Below are 18,638 nucleotides of genomic sequence, written 5' to 3' on the forward strand. Positions count from 1 at the left end.
GCCAGGGAAGCTTTCTGAGACCGAATGAGAAATAATCTTCAATGGAGCCTTAAAAGATAGCAGAAACTGGTTCTCCTCTGTTGAACTTACAGGATTCCCTGGAAGGGGTAAAGGAAATCCCCTCCACAGCTGGCACCAAGATTTCTTTGTACTCATAGTAGTAGTATGCTCCTCAAAGCCCTGGATCAGCAAAATACACAAGAACATACTTGGACTTCCATGGGAAGTAAGCATGTGCTTTAAATGCTTTCCCTCATCAAGCTCCAAAATAGCACCAGCCACAGAAAATCTCAAATTTAGATTAGCCATTAGATTCAGTCAGAGAGAATAAGAGCGAGAAGAGTGAAAATCCAGGGTGTGTCTGCACTACAGAGACTATACTGGCATAGCTACATCTCCATAGCTATGCCTGTGTAAACCCATAGCGTAGATACAGCCTACACGGATGGAAGGGGTTTTTCAGCCAGTGTGGGAACATCATCCCCACCCCCAACGATGGTGGCTACATCAATGGAAGCATTCTTCCATCAACACAGCTGTGTCTACAATGGGGTTTAGGTCAGCATACCTATGTTGGTCATGGGTGTGGTTTTTTCACATCCCTGACTTATGTAGCTATGTCGACCAAACTTTTAAGTGGAGACTGAGACCCAGAGACAGCACTGCTAGGGAAAGGATTAAAGGAGTTTGGCCCACAAAGAGCCATGCTGGGGAAAGTTATAAGGAATTGGCTGTGCAACAAGAGAATTTCTGCTAATGGGTAGCCTTTTTTTTAAAAAAAAATAAAAATAAAAAACCCAGTGGATTTCTAATGGGAATTGGAATAACTCCTGAAACACGCTAGTACAGTACTGAGATACAGAAAATGCACAACACAACCTTCCCATTATTAGAAATCACTTTGTTTGATCTAGAACTACTTTAACATATTAATTTGTCAGAAGCCATGTAGCTAGGGTGACCAGACAGCAAGTGTGAAAAATCGGGACAGGGGGTGGAGGGTAATAGGAGCTGATTTGAGAAAAAGACCCAAAAATCAGGACAGTCCCTATAAAATTGGGACATCTGGTCACCTCACATGTAGCAGACTAGTCCGTATTTCACTGAGTGTGCATTACAGCTATGCTGTTATGCACACTCCACAGCAGTATGGCTGAAAAACACATTTTCCCCCATATTGAAAAAAAAAATCTTAGAAAACAGTTTCTAAGGGTATTCATAAAAGGTATTTGTTTTCTGAGTTTGAAGTTTCCACTGAGGAAAACAAACTTTGCATCCATACAACCTTATGCAATTCCTATTTTATATCTATTGGCCCTAAAGAAGAAAGACAGAGAAAAGATCTTTAGCCACCTCCTTAGACAATACTGCATACAATACTCTCCCTTATCAGGGCAGACTGCTGTCTGGTTTCCTGTCTCAAGCTACTGCTTACAAGGAGAAATAGTTTAGTAAAGAGAACAGATCAGGCCTCTGAAAACAAGTGAAGTATGCAGAATGGTATGACAATCTTTCCCTTCCAAACTGAACTTTTTAAAAAAAATAAAAATAAAAAGTTAATTTTAAAGAGAATTTGAAAGGAAGAATAAAAGTAGCCTTTGTTCTATTCGGGAAGACTGGCTGGGAAACAGAGAGACAGAAAGAGTGTGACAGACCTCAAAGCTAATTTTACATGCATAGAAATCAGGACCTGAAAATCAGGCTGAGTGTCTTAAAAAAAGTCAACATCAGGATACAAAATATCATCCTCTAATATTAAGGTACAAGTCTGCTCTGTTACTTTCTCAAACGTATTCCAGACAGATTTTTACACCTTTGACCACATGGGGCAGAGCTAAAAATCTCTAAACTATTAAGTGACGAAAAGTACATTAACAAATAATAGTTTATACTCTTAATTTCAATGAAGATTTGAAAATAGGAAAGAAATGTCCATGAGCATGGGTGTGTGTATCTAGGGAAATGAAGAGAGAGAAAGCGGATGGTGGCAATGGAAGAATGATTAAATAAACTTGCAAAGAGAAAAGGAGTACTTGTGCCACCTTAGAGACTAACAAATTTATTTGAGCATAAGCTTTCGTGAGCTACAGCTCACTTCATCGGACGCATGTGTTAGTCGCTAAGGTGCCACAAGTACTCCTTTTCTTTTTGCGAATACAGACTAACACAGCTGCTACTCTGAAACCTAAATAAACTTGGACTCTTAAGTGTGGAGGTTTTGTCACTCTTTCGCGTACCAAAGTTTGTTAGCAACCTCTCCACTCCCCACCCCCAATCTCTTTCCCTGATGGCTTACTTTAGTATTTAAAATCTGTTAGAGCTTTATCTTTCTATTTAGCTAACACACACTTATACTAGTTTCCCTTGGGACAGATCAACAATGGCTATTAAATCCCTAAAAGGAAACCTTGGCATTAGATAAAACGTTAAAAGTGAAGGGTTAAATCTGTTCCTAAACTAGCTCTGCCAAACTTCACATTGTGGATTGGAAGCAACTAGCCTTGGAATGAAAACACAAAGCTTCAATACTGGCTGCATAGAAGAGTTTTATTTTTGAAAGGACCTCCTGCTAGCTATGTCAGTTAATTTAAAAAACTTGTTCTACAAAATGCAGAATTTTGTTGTAATATGAAGCTCAGTTTCAGATTTTATAGAAACTTGACTACAGAAAGTTGTGACTAGCAAAATTTACTATACTTACACACTGGTTCCCAGTACTAAACTACTAGTTCAACACCTTTTGCTGATCCAGGGAGAAAAGACGAAATATGACAGAGGCTCAAATCCTGTACAGTTTAACTAGTAGCTAAATTACAATATTTATTCACTGTGCAATGACAACATACTGTACATAATTTTCTAATAGCAGTAAAAGAACAAAAGTAAAAATCCCTGAAATAGAGGAAATAAAATTAAAAATACAACTTACCAAAATTATTAGCTTATGTGTTCACCTGAAATACTTTTCTTACAATTTGTATTTCTGAAGAGACAAAAAGCAAAATAATGTAAGTATCCATATATAGTATATGTGCATTTCAGCGTGTTGCTACTTATAATTTAGATATAGTTAAAATTTAGTTATCCGTGTTCACTGCAAGTGTCTCTAAATCCTATTATGCTTTTTGAAAAAAATACTGCAAGTGTGTTCAATATAAACTTCCCCCCTTTTAAAGTTTAACATCTAAAAGCCAGCAGCAGCAGAAGAAAAATTTGAAAAACAAATTAAATAAAAAGGACATATTTAAAGATGGAAACATTTCTGTGTGCGTGCAAGAAAACGTGTATTTTTTCAAACATAAGTGAGAGAGAAAGACAGTCCATCTCCTATTTTCATGTAATTTCTCATTCATTTAGGGCCTGATCCAAAGCCCTTTGAAGTCAATGGGAATCTTTCTATCAATTTCAATGAGCTCTGGCTCAGGTCCTTAGTTCTTCTACAGTCAGATGGAGAGTAACAGAAAGATTTCTTATGTCCTCTTTTTGAATTTCCTCTTGATGTTTCTCTCTGTCGGTCCGCAGCAGACAAAAGAAAAAAAAATCCGATATCAAAGTAGAAAAAAAACCAGTACTTTACTCCTTCAAAAAGTGCTCAGAGTTTAGCAAAATATAGGACTGCCATACCCATTTAATCCAAAGAAAGTTGTTAGTGTCTCATTTTCCTGCATTAAATCTGGAAGAGTATGGATCCTTGAATTCAGGTAATAGTACGATATTTCCTCCCCTCAGAAAAATGGTACAATTCTAAACTTGATCAAAACTGGAACAGAAAATGATCACGGTGGTATCTTCAGAACAGATATGGAAAGAAGCCAATAGGTTTTCACAGAAATTAATATATAGGGCTGGATTCTCTTCTCACTTGCAGTGGTATTATACCACTGCAATTCCATTGACTTTAATGGAATTATTCCTGACTTACATTGGCACAAGTGAGAGGAGAAATCAGACTCAATTTTTTGAGAGTCAAACACACGTTTTTAGAAAAGGGAATGAAACTCATTATTCACCCATGTAAATATACTGGAGTAGAGGGTGTGTGTTAAAAGGTTAACTCAGACTTCTCATGCTGACATAACACAGGCATCTTAAGCAATCACGAGGGTGTAGAGACATGATAACTCACTGGGTGGGGACTGGGAGTTGCAGGGCAGTGACAAGGGGCCTGGACCGGGCTACTGGTCTACTAAAAAAACAGCCTGAAACAGGAAAGAGCACACATATGCCACTTGGAATGTATGACGCAAACCCCAGCCTTGAAACAAAGAACAGGAAACAGCTCTGCTGGCTGTGCTGGAGAGAAAGCACAGAGAAACATTTAGACGGCCCTCTCTGACCCTATATTCATGAGCAGCTGGAGTTTTTTAAACAACAACAGTGGGTGGAGGTGTTTGTTCATTGGGTGTGAATACAAACACTGTCTTTATACAGGAGACCTGCCCTACAAACAAGCAAATATCTACACTTAACGGAGGAAGACATGTGATTTTAGACACCACAGGTCATGATAATTAACCTCAGCCTTCCCTTGGATTTCTTTTTGCCTCTAAACTGCTAATATTTAACTACATCCTGAATTTTATATAACGCCATACAGCTAACTCTTAGCCTAAAATTATCTTCTTCAAAGAGAAAAACTGAGTGATCGAGTCATTACAAGAATTAATTTTTGAAGTACAGCCTATTTTAGAAATTAGCTATTTTCCCACTGCAAAAATTCAGGATGGTTTGACAGCTGAAGACTGACATAATTTAATGCATGTAAAGTGTTGCTGTATCTGTTGGTCCCAGGATATTAGAGAGACAAGATGTGTGAGATACTATCTTTTATTGGACCAACTTCTGTTGGTGAGATAGACAAGCTTTCAAGTGTACACAGAGCTCTTCTTAGTGCACTGATGACAGAACTTAAATTTCAAGAGTTATTAAAGACTCACTCTACTAAAACACATACTAATAACAATCCACACTAATTTTCACTTTTCTGTACTTTGGCTTTGGTTACACTTATAGAATGAGATTTTAACTGCAGAACCAGTTAACCACAAATATTTTTTTTATTTTTGACAAATCACTAATACACATCACACTAAAACCATCAAGCTGTTTAAAGAAGAAAACATACTGAGAATGAGCTATGCAGGTGAGAAAGCATACCTCATCTACATGAAATGTATCAGAATAAGTTTATACTTGGTTTCATTCAAAACAACTACTTCACTATTCTTCCTTTTACAACATGCTTTGAACTAGTTCCGCACGGTGGGTCGGACAGCTGCTGTACCAGATATTATCAGACATGGGAATGTGTTACTGCAAGTTATGTGGATTAGCATCCTAGTAATGACAGTAACCACTGTACATTTCATTTTAGTAACTGCAGTTTCAGAAGTACATGAGATTACAACTAGTTACAGAAGAATCTACACAACAGTGTATGGTTGTACATTCTATAGTTATATTACCAGTTTCTTACTTTTTATACTTACCTTTCCAAATGTTAAGTATGAAGAAAATATCTAGGTACTTGCTTAGCCCTTCATCACTGTAGTATCTGAGCACTTTCAACTGACTTAATTCACTTTTACAACTTTACTTACCTGAACACTTTTGTTTTTGTAGTGCTGTAGTCATGTTGGTCCCAGGATATTAGAGAGGCAAGGTGGGTAATATCGTTCTCACCCACCTTGTCTCACTTGTGGTTTTGGCTGATACTATAGCTGTTGTGTAGGTGTAGTGTATTTTCATAATATTGTAGGGCACTCTCACAACTGTTATATACTGACAACATTTCAGTTTCCTCATAAAAGGAAAGGACCATTTTTTATCTTCTTTCTCCACCCACCTCCCAACTCCAGGCTTTACCTACTATTATACATTAACCACTGTAGGCAAAACATATTTACCTGCTTGGATAAAAGGAAAGTATGCCACTCAACTAAACTCTGCTGCAGACTCTTGTATTTGAAAATATTAGTGCTATCAAACTAAATCATACATTTTAAAGCACAAGGGATAAAGTTAGTTTGAAGTAAGTGTCCCCAGGGTCAGACAGGATTATCAAATCCAGATGTGGTTCCTCTCATAAAAGAAGTTCCTTATACAACAACCAAGAGAGCACATCTTAAAACTATTCTATGGAAAAAATACATGCGTGAGCAGCAATTGTATTCTTTGTTTTCAATACAGATTAAAGAACATTTATGGACATAAATTTCAATAAAACCAAAACCACAAAGTCCCTCATTCAAAGATGAGCCCTGTGAATTGTGACACTTCCTGAGTTTTCAAAGGGCCACTATATAGAGGCAGAGCACAAGCAAACAATGCAGGTACAGTAAAACTGAATCAGGATGGATAAAGAAATTGATTTCATCAAAGAATTTCTGAGTTAAAAAGAATGACAACTTGAACAATTCTGAACTGGTTATTATAGTACTCCTGATTTTGTGCTACTTTGTGTAGGATTTCAACATGGGGTCTTAAAGAACTTCTTTCTCTAGTCCATCCCCTCTCGCCTTCCCCTCCTCTTCACTCTCCCGCCCGCTATAACACTTCTGTTTGAAATCTTACATCTGACAAAGATTGAAGATAAATATTCCTATTCCCATTTAAGCGTAGTAAAAACAACATTCATATAGGCAGGAAGTCAATTATGGATGTCAATTCCAATTCCCTATAAAAGTTACTTTATATTTTAAGTGTCAGAGCTATCATAAATATTAGAGATTTTAACTTTTTCCTAGAAAAGTGTTAAATAAGACTAGATATGTTAATTTTTTTTAAAAACATTTAAGGACTAATTTTATCCCTGGTGTAACTCCACCACAATCAGTCGAGTTATACCAGGGTTAAATTTGGCTATTAAACTATTCCACAGTGCTATGACCCTAACCATAATGTACTAGTGATAGCGTACTATTTAAAAAACCCAAACAAAAAACCCCAAATCTCTTCACTGTTTTTTCTCCCCACAGAAGACAATCATTTATAATCCAACAGAAGTGAATGAACCCATTACACTGTCCAACTCAATTTTGTACTTTAATAGCATTAGCAAGCTCTGCTGACATTTTAAATTGTAGACTTGTCTATTGTACTGCAGTCCCCCATCTGCCAAAAGATGCTCTGCGGGTGAAACAACTGCTACTGAGTAGTAGGAGCCCAAGAGAACTTCTCATATTGCCCAAGTCAAGAGCCGGAAAGAAAGGGACTCCCTTTCCTATTGAGACAATGGAGCAAACATACACGCCTTGGGATCAGCACCAGAGAGCCGAGCCAAGGCCACACCAGGTGTGTGATTTTTCTTACCCAATCTCTGTAAAAGCCAGTAAGGCAGAGGAAAGCACACACACCAGAGCAGACCCCTCTATTTTGTCCCACCCTCTCTTGCAAGCTTTGCAGCAATCACAGAAGCTGGGGATGGAAACATCTGCAGAAAACAACCCTACTCGCCCCCCTGCACACACACACGTGACCTTCTGTCCCCTCTTCCCAGAAAGAGACAAAGTATCAGCGGAGTTGGTAACCCCTCCTTCCGCCCTGTGCAGAAACGCATAATAAAGCGCCACAGGAGTTGGAGATAGAAACATACGTTCTCCCCCGAACAACTTTCGCAGAAGTTAGGGCGCATCAGGCCGCCGGGACAAGTCCGCGGGCGCAGCCCTGGCCCCCAGAGCAGCCCGCTCCCTCCGGAGCCTCAGCGGGCTCGCAGCTCTGCATGCCCCCAGGTCACCCCAACGCTGACTCCCCCCCCCCCCGGACTTCTTCCAGCAGCTGGAAACTTTGGCACGTTGCAGTCAGACGCGAGGAATAACCCCACTCCGCTCCCCGCGCTCACCCTCAGCAGGCAGGGGGCCTCCGCCGCCGCCCGAAGCCCTGCGATGGGGGCTGTGAAACAGAGCAAAGCACCCGGCCCGCGTCCCGGCTCCCTGCGGCTGAGGCTGTGCGCTCCGCGGTGGCCGTGCGTCTCTGGGCGAGGGGAGGGCGCTCGCTCGGCTCGCCCGGGCTCCTGGCACTAGTCTCCGCTGTCACATGACGCCGGCGCCGCTCGCTCTGCCAGGCTCCCTTGGCCGGCGGGGTAAGGGGAGGGTCAGGGAGGGGAGCGCGGCCAGGGCGTCTCCCAGCCCGCTGGGTGGAGGCTGCGCTGGAGGGGCCGGGACGAGTCACCGGCTCGCACACACCCAGCCAGGCACGCACTGCCTCCCCCCGCCCTGCCCCCCGGAGGCAGACAGACTCACAGACACTAATTATCCCCAGCACCACCGCGGAGCCGCCGCCCGACCGGCCCTTCCAGCTGCTCCTCCGCCTCTCCCTCGCTGCGTGTCAGGCAGAGGCGTGCGCCTGGCACCCGGCGCCAACTACACCCCCTGGCCGCCCGAGCAGCAAAGCTGCGGCAGCAGCCAAACAACCGCGCGGCGCAGCGCCCCCGGGGCAGCAGGAAGGGAGGCGCTCAGGGGCGGGCTGCCGCGGAGCTGGCTTCACAAACACGGGCTGGGCAAAGGGACCGGCACCCCGCCGCCCACGGAGCCCGACTCTGCCGCCCTTTGCAAGGCGCCTGGCGCTGCGGCGGGGCACGGGACCGCTCGGCTGGGGCACGGGCGGCGGAGCTGCAGCCGGCGTGGGGCAGGGCGGGCAGGGCTCCTCTGGCCGGGCTGCTTGTGCTGCTGCCTGGGGGCGGACCCTTCCCTTAGCTGCCATTGGCTTGGGGACTCATGTTCCATGTAACGTGGGTGCACCCACAGGCCCTGTGTGGGGCTGTTTTTAGGACTGCTCCTCTGTGGCTCCGAGGTAGAGGACAGGGGCATCACATGCATGAAACAGACACGAAGTGTAGACTCATTGCTATTAAATAAAAAGGGGAAACAAAGAAAACAATTCCTTCAAATACCATTGGGGCTGAGTTCTGCTCTCTGATACCCCAGTGTTATGTGCTCAACAACTGAGCCAACTTCTTATAAGTGTCTAACTTTAGGTACTTAATGGGTTTGGTCAAAGTGACCAGGTCAAGGCAACACAAGAAGTCCTGAATTATGCTCTTGGGCACACCAATGTAAATCTTAAAGTCAAAGGAGTGACTCTGGATTTAGACTGCTGTGAACATATACTCTGACCCTTAAGTGGGAAACAGTGTGAGAAATAAAACTCACATCTCCTGACTTCTAGTACCGTCCTTTAACAATAAGACTGTTATTGTTATTTATTTAGGGCCAAGTTCTGAAACTCTTACGCCACAAACAGTCCCATTAAGGTCAGTGGAACAATGTGTGGCCTCACATGCTACCCAGCCTTAATAAGGGTGTCAGAATCTGGCCCTTACTAACACTGGTGGGCTCAGCACAGTTCAGACTATAGAAGAGGATACTGTCCTTGCCCCAAGGAGATTACAATCAAATACAATACAATACAAAAGTGATATACAAGTTGAAGGTCCAAGGATATTCAAATTTTAGAGTAACACAAATAATGGGACAAATTTTGCTCTCTCACACACGCAACCACAGCGTGAAAGTGGTATTTGCCCCATATCTTCAATTTATCTGCATTTACTTAGGACAGAAGTCTCAATGGAATCTGCTGAGTGCTCAGGACTTTTGAAAATCAGGTCACTTGTTTAGATGCCCAAATATGGATTTTAGAGCCTAACTTTAGGAGCCCCTTTTCGAAAATATTGGCCTAAAGTTCCCAGCTTCATGGTTTAGACTATGATTCTGCCATTGAGTTGACACATTATGGCTAGGAATTGTAACTCTTTCAGTATGGTGTGTGAAATCATGCATTCCCCTGAGACACCTATAATACCTAAAAATAAGACCAGGCAAGAGACAAATCCTGCCTTTACTAAGGCTCTGATGCTGCAGAAAGAGCTGTGTGGACAGATGAGCATTGGAGCATTCTGTGAATACAGTGGTTCTACGTGTAGTTTTCTTATTGCAAGATCAGGGCCTTGTTTTGTAAGTCAATGAGAGTTGCTGGGTACTCAGTACTTTTGAAAATCAGACCATGTATTTCAGTACCTAAATAAGGACTTTAGGCATCTGTTTTTCAGAAGATTGATTGTAATGTATTCCATTCCCTTTGATTTTTTATAATATTATAAAAGCAACACAAAGACCTAAAGGCAAAAAACCCTAGTTGTTTAAGCAATCTACTGTTTGCTTTGTTTACAGACACATTACAATCCATGCTTTTTAAGTTCAAGGATATTTTAATGTATTCTTTGGCTCATCTTAGCACATTCTCTAGGCAAATATGATATTTTAAAAACTGAACTAGGCACCAGTCTGAAACCCTGAAGAATATTACACTGACACAACAATAAATTGAAATCTCTCTTGCTGAGTGATTATGATACATCATGTCACTATGCAGTATTGTTGAAATATTATCATGCAACTCTTAAAATGTGAAATTTTATGTTGTATAAAATATATCAAAAATAAACACACACTTATTGTGTCAGTACACACCAAATGGTCACAGTGCATCTCAGTGTAATGAAGAGGAGCTGCTGCAATGCTCCTACATGCATATGCTCAAGTATAAGGTAAGAGAAAAGTAATACTACTAATTATGTCCCAATTCTACCTTAATTTATTCAGCAAAAAAGAATAGGAGTACTTGTGGCACCTTAGAGACTAACAAATTTATTTGAGCATAAGCTTTTGTAGGCTGCAGCCCACTTCATCAGATGCATAGAATGGAACATATAATAAGAAGATATATATATATATATATATATACACACAAACAGAGAACATGAAAAGATGGAAGTTGCCATACCAACTCTAAGAGGTTAATTAATTAAGATGAGCTATTATCAGCAGGAGAACAAAAACTTTTGTAGTGATAATCAAGATGGCCCATTTCAGACAGTTGACAAGAAGGTATGAGGATACTTAACATGGGGAAATTTATTCGTCCCTAAGGTGGCACAAGTACTCCTTTGCGAATACAGACTAACATGGCTGCTACTCTGAAACCTGTAATTTATTCAGGTGGAGTTACCATTGGCTGCACTGGTAATTAAATGTGTGAAATCTAGAATAGAATTGACTCAATCACAGTGTAAATTGTTGGAAGTATCAAAATATCTAACATATATCCACTGGGTCCCTCTGCTGTCCCCCACCCTGATTCAAAGGGAGTTTTGCCTGTTATAGTCCGATTCTGTTCCACCAGTGTAACTCTGTTGACTTCAGTGGAGCTACTCTGGATTTACAGCAACGCAAGTGAGAGGCAAATCAGAACTGAGTCATTTTTGGCTGAGTGAAGGATGGCCCTACACTCGACTCTATGACATTTATCTGTTTGTCTGTAATGCAATAACTTTTGAATGCTGCAACCTATCAATTTCAAAATTTCACGGCATGTTCTAGGCATCAGTGGGCACAACCTTATGGATTTGGGTGAAAATGGAAAAACTGGAAAGGGGAAATGAAAGACATGCAAAGCCCTTGGCACCTGGTTAGCACACACATTAGCTTCCACCAGATCTGAATCTGTCTCTAGATCAAATAACTGGTCGATAGCAGTCATTAATACTCTCTGTCTCTGTCCATCCTTCCAACAGAGTTTAAAATGTAGGGGAGAATGGAGGACCTTGCTGTGGGGGAGGGGAAATAGGTTCACACAGAGCAGGAAATGGGTGACACACAGAACCTCTGGCATAGGAGAAGAGAACATATGGGACTCTGACATAGGGGGAGGTGGAATGAGGGGCATCACCGGGTGGGAAGGTGAGAGAGTTGCAAGAAGTCACTGAAATAGAGAGGTGTGGAAGGGAGCTAGTGACAGAAGGGGTGCATAGAAGGATTCAAGGAGCTCCTGTGGTGCGCAATGAGCTCAGACTACAGCAGCAATGAAGTGGACCCCTAGTTAAAATGCTTAATGGGCCAGTCCAAATTCATGGTAGAGGACCTAATTCTCCCTGGTGAAATTTATCCCTGCGGAAGTCAGTTGAATTACAAGGATGAATTTGGTCCAAAGTACCTATAAAATTATGTGTATTAAAGGTAAGCTACTTTTTAAATTTTGCTTCTAAGACAAAATTAATTTACATGAAAAGTCATAAAATCCAGAGCTGAGAACTCTGCTGCCACAAGCTTTAGAGGCTGCTATAATATTTTTAATCATTTCACTAATCTTTTGGTGCCCTGCTGCCTACTGGAATTCACAGCCCCAAGTTAGGTTACCAGGCTGCCTATACAAGGCATGGGGAGAATTAGACATCTAAAAAAGGAATTCACAAAATGCTGAGGCAAGGGGTGAGGCCTCAGCCCTGTCTCTTAAAGGGATTTGGCTGTCTAACTTGGGGCTGGAAGGAAGCATCTGTCTCTACTGAGGATACACAGCCATTGGAGATAAGCTCTCAAACCAGGTTAGTTGTCTTTCACAAAAACCCAAGGAGAAGCCTGTGATAGCCTGGTGGTCAGAGCACTCAAGCAGGAAGTAGGAGACCCAGGTTCAAAATTCCGCTTCTACCTCATATAAAGCAGAGCCTGGCATGTAGGTCTTGCACCTCCCAGGTGACTGCCCTGTTTGACTCAGCCCTATTGTTCCACAATCATTTCTCACTCAGTTCTGGATGCTGGCTGGGGCTGGAATCAATTTGCTGCTTGCAGTGAAAGCCTCTTGTATGGCCTGTTGTAGAAGCTCTACAGTCAGGAAACACTTTATTAATAACAAATGGAAACTTCCCCTATTAAAAAGTCAAGCCCTGATCCTGCAAACACACACGAGTAACTTTATGCATATGAGTGGTCCTGTTTAAGTCAACCTGTATAAGTGTTTGCATAATCGGGCCCCTATTGTTTAGGTGGAGGAAGGGTGGGGGTGAGAAGTAGCAAGGTAGAGCTCCAGACTGTCTGTGTCTGTAGTGCAGGTGCAAGGGGGAGGAAACAATTAGAGACATTTAGGTAGGAGCAGATTTCAACCAACACAACATGGGGTTGTCACCATTGCAATTAGTCAGTATGGTGCTGGCTGGCTGCTCTTTGTCAGCCCAAGCCTTAAACCTGCTACCACCATCGTTACTTTCCTAGCACTTTATTAATTAATTATTATTTGTTATTTATCATTATTTTTATTATTATTATTTATTATTATAAGAAATCTAACTCACAGCAGCAGCAATCAAAAATATATTGAAAAGGCTCAGGCCATAGCTTAGCGTCTGTGTGTGCCTGTGTCTGTGCGCTTTTGGGAGCCAACATGTTTCTGCTGCACTTGTAATTGGTACTGGCTGCTGGGCTTGAATTTCATTACTGAAGGTCCACAGGGACCATTGTTATTATTTATAACATAGATTTGATCCAGGGACACCTAAAATTTTCATATTCTAAAGTGCAGCACCAATCTCAATAGCAAATAGTAGAGATTCATGTGTAACTACTCTAGACACCAGAGACCTGATTCTGATCTCAGTTACAGTGGTGTAAATCCAGAGTAATTCCATCTATATTGACATAACTAAGATCTCCATCCGGCCATGTGTTCTTTTGAGAGCCAGTGTGCAGCTGCTCGATTTCTTACTTCTGCTGGCTGGGCTTGAATTTCATTACTTGAGGTCCACAGCAACTACTTTAGATTTTGGTACACAGTGGTGCTGAAATTCCTACCCAGTGGGCAAAATGAGGCACAGAAAGATGATGTGAGTTATATAAATAGGCATATGGACTCAGAGTTGGGAAATAGAGTCCTGTTGACTACAGATCCCTGATCACTATCTACTATACCACTCCCAGAGAAGCTGACTGGAAGCAAAGTGGATAAGCAGTTCAGAAGAGGTGGAACACTCCTTTGAGCTCAAATTTTTTGTAGCATAGTTATGTAAACCAGTCTTCTGAAATCTTCTTTATGTTGCTGATGACTCCTACTGAATAAATGCTGGGTCCTTCTTTGTCCTGCTCCCTGAAATGAGCTACAAAAGTCCTGAATGCATGATACTGTGCTCATTGATGTGACATATGCTGCATTCAAAGAAACCTCACTATCTCTGCTGCTACCCTCGCAAATTCTTCCTTCAAGATCCAGTTCTACCAACTATGGTCTAAATATCTTTCTGTGTTATGGTCCATTTAGACATAAAGGGCTAGAATCTCAGCAGTTGTAATTTGGCATAGCTACATTGACTTCAATGAAGCTATGCCAATTTACAACTGCTGAGGATCTGCTCCATCCCATAGAGGCTGCTTTGATTTTGCTCAGTCAAGCAGTTCAATGCGTGCAATGCTGAGTTCCTTATTGCAGGCAATGATATCCTGGATCTAGCTACTGGTAATTAGCCTAAACTACTGTATTTGCAGTGCTAGCTGGTAGTTATTTGTCTTGACTTAGTGCTAAAATACTTAGGTTAGGCTCAAATCAAGATCTTTTTGTTTCTTTTTAAGATCTGCTTTGGGTTGATTTTTTTCCCATTTCCCGAGCTTTAGGCACTTTTATTGGCACATGGCTTCTGTTTATCATAATTTTCTTTTGAACTATATAGATGTGAGCACCACAGAAACCTCTGGGCGTGGGGCATCCAAAAATTACAATCTGTTATATTTAGTATGTATCCTAGTACCAGGAGGGCATAGTATGTAGGGGGCAGGGGAGGGATTTGGGTTTTCTATTCTTGGGGGAACATTTTTGGTTATAGTTTGGGGTGACTTTTTTTTCTGTTCCTAGTCTGTGTTTTTATTGGAGGAAATTACTTTTTGCACATAATTAACATTTTTATATATAGGGTGAGTTTACTTCTATATATAGATTAGAAGGGGCCATCAGAAACTCAGTCAAATTCAGGCCTGACATAACTCTATTGATTTTAGTGGAATTTCCACATTGATGAATGACTCATAATGCCCAATATTCAAAAAGAGCATCTAAAGGCATTCAATTTGAAGTGACAACATTGTGTGTATCCCAAAATCTGGATTTTCATGAAAATCTGTAAATACAATGTGAAAAGCTGCAGCTGTTGTAAGACCATAAGTCTGATTCTATTTCATTTTAATATCATTGAATATTTATTAAAAGTGAGCAAATTGCTCAGCTACTTTGTGAAGTCCTAAATAACAAATTTCATTTCAGACAGAATCAATTCTTCCATATCAGCAGGTGTTATGAACTCAGCATGATACAGGTCAATGTCTTCTTTCTGTTTGAAATAACCATGCAGAATCTGTTTAACTTCTGACTGGAGTTAACCGTTGGTACATTCAAACCACCATCTCATTCCAGTTCCTCCTGTGTTTCAGTAACTAATTTTCAGCAGAGACTATGACATCTGAAAGCACATTGGCAAAATAATCTGATCCATAGCAGTACATTAAGAGCCTGTTTAATGAGGGCGATAAAGGTCATAATATATCCGGTTCAAAACAGGCCTGGCCTTGGAAGGCTCCATTTCTAATTTTAAATTGGTATAGTTATCCAAGATGGAACATAAATAAAAACAAATCTGAACACGAAACTCATATTTACAGTCACCTTAACTTCACATAATAATCGAAACAGTAAAGTAATAACCACCGGTTCCTTTTATCTCTCCTACCATTATGTAGTATTGTATGCATTACCAAGAGTTATTCAGTTCTACATTTTCACCAGCAGGTATTGCCAGCAATTTTTATATCACTACAATGCTGAACTATAAATGGAGTAGTCAGGGTTTATTTTAAGAGACGTGTTTTAGCTAGATTCAAACACATCTGATTTTTTAAATTCTTACCAGAAAAGTTTTCTGAATAAGACTTATTACCTTTAATTTTGTGAGGGTCTTACATGAAAGATTTTTATAAGTGATATAAAATCACAATTCAAATACCCATTTATTACTAAACCCCTACCAGCCCTCTCCCCCGCGACTTACCCTGAACACAGTTTTGACCCTGAAAAGGAAGATCCAGAGACTCCGTGAAGTCTGCTAGGGACTTTGCTATAACTAGTGCTTTTATCAAAAACAATGAGGAGTCCTTGTGGCACCTTAGAGACTAACACATTTATTTGGGCATAAGCTTTCATGGGCTAAAACCACTTCATCAGATGCATGCAGTGAAAAATACAGTAAGCAGTATATATATCACAGCACATGAAAAGATGGGAGTTGCCTTACCAAGTGGGGCATCAGTGCTAATGAGGCCAATTCAATTAAGGTGGAAGTGGCCTATTCTCAACAGTTGACAAGGTGTGAGTATCAGCAGAGGGAAAATTACTTTTTATAGTGACCCATCCACTCCCAGTCTTTATTCAGGCCGAATTTGATGGTGTCTAGTTTGAAGTGCTCTCTGGTACTGGTTTTTGAATGTTACAATTCTTGATGTCTGATTTATGTCCATTTATTCTTTTGAGTAGAGACTGTCCAGTTTGGCCAATGTACATGGCAGAGGGGCATTGCTGGTATATGATGGCATATATCATATTGGTAGATGTGCAGGTGAACGAGCCCCTGATGGTGTAACTGATGTGGTTAGGTCCTTTGATGGTGTCCTTTGAATAGATATGTGGACAGAGTTGGCAACGGGGTTTGTTGCAGGGATTGGTTCCTGGGTTAGTGATTTTGTTGTGTGGTGTGTAGTTGCTGGTGAGTATTTGCTTCAGGTTGGGAGGCTGTCTGTAAGCAAGGACTGGCCTGTCTCCCAAGGTCTGTGGGAGTGTGGGATCGTCCTTCAGGATAGATTGTAGATCCTTGACGATGCGCTGGAGAGGTTTTAGTTGGGGGTGGTAGGTGACGGCTAGTGGCGTTCTGTTACTTTCTTTTTTGGGCCTGTCCTGTAGTAGGTGACTTCTGGGTACCCTTCTGGCTCTGTCAATCTGTTCCTTCACTTCACCAGGTGGGTACTGTAGTTTTAAGAATGCTTGATAGAGATCCTGTAGGTGTTTGTCTCTGTCTGAGGGATTGGAACAAATGCAGTTGTATCTTAGAGCTTGGTTGTAGACAATGGATCGTGTGATGTGGTCTGGATGAAAGCTGGAGGCATGTAGGTAGGAACAGTGGTCAGTAGGTTTCTGGTGCTTTTATGTGGACAGTTTTATGTGGACGGTTCTCAGATATTATAGTGATGGGCAGCAGTATAAACCCCTAAGATAGATTAATATGTTATAAACATGCCTTTATGAGTATCTAGCTGTGCTGGGTACTTATAAGCCCTCCCTCCCCATCATTACCATAATACTGTATATGAGAATCTCACAGTCTTTATTGTATTTACCCTCACAATACCCCTGTGTGGTAGTGCTATCAGTTGCATTATATAGATGGGGAACTGAGGCACAGCGAGACTAACTGACTTGCCCAAGGTCACAGAAAGGTCTGTGGCACAGCAGGGAACTGAATGAGCATCTGCCCAGTTCCATACTTGTCTACATCAGCTGCAGTGTCTGTGTAGGATACAAACACTACACATGAAGCTGCAAGCTGCAGTGAAAAGCAGGCTGCATCCACACTGTATAGCTCCTCACAGCAGTGAAAGGATGTGGCGGTGGGTCTGACTCCCCCTGCCAGAGCCTTTCCCTGCTGCCAAAGTCTTTTGGGGATGCAAGGAAAGGCTCCACCAGTGGGACATTACACTGCTAAAAATAGCAGTGTAGATGGGAGAGACATTGCTTGGGCTTGTAAAGAGCTGTGTAAGAGAGCTCTAAAAGTTTGGCATGTCTTTACTTGCCTAAGCAGTGCCTCACCATAACACTGCTATTACCTGTGCTAGGGGAGTGTGCATTGTATGTACCCTACACACCACAATAAGGAGTATGCAGTATAGACATACCCTTGGTTAGCACCCTACCCACTGGACAGTCCTTCCCCTCTACGTAGAGTAGCCCTATTTATTTTTTTAAATACTTTTTTTTCTCATCTGGTGGAGTTCCTTATTGAAAATTCAAAATTGTATAATGTAAAAATACATTAGGGGAAATAGTTATAGCTGCACATTGTTTCATAAATATTTTTCTTATAAAAGATCAATGTCTCATTTCTCATTTTTTGTTTCCATTTTCATGTTTCCAGATAGTTTTAAAAAATACTGTCTTTTCTTTTATTTTGAACCTTGCAAGGTGTGAATACACAGGCTTGTTCCACTTGTGATATTAATCATCATGGAAAATGCAGTCTGCTTAGTTGATGTTTCGCTCTCCCATTTGTGCACACACACAGTGACAGCAATATCGATGTTCTCTCATATGTGCATGAAAACCTTACTAATGAAATAAATGGTAGGATGAAATAATCATCAATAAAACCTGTTCAGAGGAGTACACATCTTTATGTCTGCAGGTCTGGGTCCCAGAATCACAGAATTCAGAGAGGGAATATACCTATTAGATTATCATTAGCTTGAGTACCTCACCCTCACATTTGCAGCTGTAGTACAAAGCATATATATAATTTCATTATTAGAATATGAGCAAATACTTAAAGACTCTACAGCCAGCGGAAACATGAGATGAGGATTATCTTGTAGGTCTGGTTTTTCATCCTAGCAGGGTGTGGTGTTACTTTAATAAATCAGCTGAATAATTATCTATTTACAGATTCAGCAAGCAGTAAGATCACACTAGCATTTCTTTATATAGGTTATCTTGGTTCGGAACCATATTGAAGACATAAGATTAGTTAAACTGTCTTGACATTCTCCTGTGGGGTTGTTTCTAACAGA

The 18,638-nt window shown here is 41.2% G+C and overlaps 1 protein-coding gene across 6 annotated transcripts in view; it reads right to left on the reverse strand.

Annotated features, from left to right (window-relative positions):
* KLF3 (Kruppel like factor 3) overlaps nucleotides 1-8,647 on the reverse strand; it is a 29,876-nt gene extending 21,229 nt beyond the window's left edge. For 2 of the 6 annotated variants that reach the window (XM_037897933.2, XM_043544524.1), the window contains exons 1-2: nucleotides 3,625-7,812; nucleotides 2,930-2,983 (exon numbers count right to left, since the gene is read on the reverse strand). The gene's annotated coding sequence lies outside the window, so the exon portion shown is untranslated. Of the gene's footprint in view, nucleotides 1-2,929; nucleotides 2,984-3,624; nucleotides 7,813-7,840 lie in introns of those variants that run through there. The other 4 variants (XM_027822185.3, XM_043544522.1, XM_043544523.1 and 1 more) reach the window with 4 other exon arrangements.
* Nucleotides 8,648-18,638: the final 9,991 nt, after the last annotated feature.

Source organism: Chelonia mydas, chromosome 4, assembly GCF_015237465.2.
Source record: "Chelonia mydas isolate rCheMyd1 chromosome 4, rCheMyd1.pri.v2, whole genome shotgun sequence".
NCBI classification, from domain to species: Eukaryota; Metazoa; Chordata; order Testudines; family Cheloniidae; genus Chelonia; species Chelonia mydas.